The sequence below is a fragment of the Scyliorhinus canicula genome, chromosome 4, assembly GCF_902713615.1.
Source record: "Scyliorhinus canicula chromosome 4, sScyCan1.1, whole genome shotgun sequence".
Classification (NCBI taxonomy): Eukaryota; Metazoa; Chordata; class Chondrichthyes; order Carcharhiniformes; family Scyliorhinidae; genus Scyliorhinus; species Scyliorhinus canicula.
Window position 1 is genome coordinate 41687828 of NC_052149.1, and position 3112 is coordinate 41690939.

The window sequence follows — 3112 nt, forward strand, 5'->3', positions numbered from 1 at the left end:
GAACGATTCCCGGGCACAATGGTAACAATCGAGAACGGTCAAAACAAGTCAGACTCCTCGGCGCCAGCAGGAGTCCAAGACAAAAGAGGCTAACGAGCACCCAAGGAATGCCCAGCGATCAGGGAACAGCCCCAGTATTGGGGGAATTCAAACCGATCGACTGGTACGTGATCCAATCGATTGGAGGCAGGAACGGGGTTCGCCCAAAAGGGCGCGAAGCCCCTGGGGCCTATAAAAGACAGGTCCCAAGTTCAATTCAGTCTCTTAGCCGGCCCTCCCAGCAAAACACCTTAGTAGCTTGGAAGAACTCTTGACCGTGAGAAGGAGAGGCCTGGCTAACAGCTACACCGACAAGTAAGTGTCCAGTCAACGCACGCTACGAGATAGGCGCTCCTGACCCTTAGTCCATACCAGTTGGAAGCCCGCAGCCCCAGGATTGAACAAGAGGCCATTGTTCCCTGACCCAGTGGGTTCTTTTCCAAAGAAACGTATTGGCCTGTAGTGGTAGAGATAGTCTAGTTTTGTAGTGTTTATGCACGAGTAGCGATTAACTGTGTACATAATAAACGTGTTTTGATTTGAACCTTACTAATTGGTGTACCGAGTTATTGATCAGCACTTGAACTTGAACCTCGTGGTGGTATCATAAAGATACCTGGTGACTCTAGAGCAAGGTAATAAAACAGAGCCAATTGACTGTAAAGCACACTTACCAGAATGAGCAACAGTCCTCAGCGGGTTTTAGTGATTCTAACTCAAAGTGAAGAACCAAATCCAGATGTCTCTGAATTTGACATACCTCAAATTAAATTGAAAATGAGGATGTTCTTAAAGATTGGGATAAATTGTTGAGTTACTTTCTAGAGGAAAGACAAACTGACCTGAAAGAGTTATTGATATCACATGGGCAGGTTTGTGGAGATAAGGTGGGAAGTACTAAAATGGCTATACATGATGTAGATGTGGGAAATGCTGTTCCAATTAAACAACATACATATAGACGTAACCTTTTAAAATTGGCACAGGTTAACAAAGAAATTGAAAGTATGCTTAAAAAATAGCATAATTGAAGTGGGTTGCAGCCAATGGAGCTCACTCATAGTGATGGTATCGAAACCGGACGGTACCCAATGATTGTGTGTGGACTATAGAAAGGTTAATGCAGTTACGAGGACAGACTTTTATCCTATCCCACGCTTGGAGGATTGCATTGAGAAGGTGGGACAATCCACTTTTATTTCCAAACTGGATTTACTTAAGGTTACTGGCAGGTACCTTTATCCGGAAGGGCGAAGGAGATTTCAGCTTTTGCGACTCCAGATGGTATGTACCAATTCAAAGTTATGCCATTTGGCATGTAAAATGCCCCAGCCCCATTTCAACGGTTAACTAACAAAGTTGTTTCAGGATTACCCAATTGTGCGGTATACATCGACGATCTGGCGATTTTTAGTCAGACATGGAAAGAACATTTGAAACATCTGATGGAGTTATTCGATTGACTTCAGGAGTCGGGTTTGGTGGGAAACCTAGCCAAAAAGCCCAAGTCACTTTCTTTGGCCATACAATTGGACAGGGTCGAATGGTCCCACGGGATGTGAAAACAAAAGTTATTGGGGCGTTTCCAATACCCTCCACACGAAGGGAAATAATGCGATTTCTTGGCATGAGTGGATTTTACTGAAAATTTGTGCCAAATTTTAGCAGTGTGGTTGCTCCACTGATAGACTTGCTGAAGAAGCGTATCAAATTTAAGAGGACGGCGGAGTGCCTGAATGCTGTGTTAACCACTGCTCCTGCGTTGGCCACTCTAAATTACACAAAACCATTCAAAGTGGCTGTCGATGCGAGTGATGTGGGCGTAGGTTTGGTGCTCTTACAAGAAAACGGCAAAGGAATAGAGTGGCCGATTGGTTATTTTTGAAAGAAATTGAATAATCACTAGAGGAAGTATTCAACGATTGAGAAGGAGACTTTGAGCTTGGTGCTGGCGTTGCAACATTTTCACATATATGTGACCAGCAATTTGTCTGAAACTATTATATATACTGATCATACTCCATCGACATTTTTGGAGCGATTCCGGAATAACAATGCCAGACTGTTTCAATGGAGTTTATTGTTACAGCCGTTTCATTAAAAAATTATACATGTGGCAAGACGAGAAAACGTGATGCTTTGTCATGAACATGATGAAGAGAAGCAGGTTCGACGGTGGAAGAAGAATAAATCAAATGGACTGTATTATTATTGCTGATTGCCTGTTTTGTTTTTGTTTAAAGCAAAGTATATTTGTTGTCAATTTTTCTTAAAGGAAAGTGAAAAGGTGATAAATGAAACCATCTTGATGTTGATGGGTTTTGTTTCTTGGGGAAGGTGTCATGGGAATGTCCCTTTAAGAAATGTGTGTTTATCAAATAGCTTCAGTTATGTCGTTGTGTGGGTGGAGCTGGACTGTTATATAGATATAGATCTATATAACAGCCCAGCTCCACCCACACAATGACATCACTGAAGCTGTTCTGGCTTTTCCTTTCGTTTTGAGCTGGGAGGTGTTTGTGACTCTGTGTTTTACTTTCGGTTTAGACAATTGGGAGCTGCATTCAGACAAAGAAGATTTATTTTGGTCTCTCTATCTATATGTTAAAAGGTATCCAGATCACTTGATAATTTAAAAGTGATACCTGTTTTCTATAACAAATTCAGACCAACTGTTTTGTGGAAAAAGAGATTGTCTGATTTATGGATGTTGTTACTTGAGTGAATCAGTAAAAGGGAAGTTATTAAGGGTTAAATGTAGAGTACTGTAGCTGTGGGGAGTATGTATGGTTTTAGTTGATAAAAATGCTTATTGTGTGTTTATAAAATGTTAACTGAAATTGTAGAATAAACTTTGTTTTTGATTTAAAGTGCTTAAGGCCTCTGCTGCATAACACATGAAGAGTAGGCCCTTGTGCTCCTCATAACCAAAATCTATAAACAGTTGTAGGGCAGGTGAACTCCATGTTACACTTTTGTGTTCTCTAAACCCTGGCCCAGAACAAGATTACTATGTAAAGTTAAAGCGCATGGGATTGCGGGTAATGTCTTGAGATGGATATAAAGCTGGTTA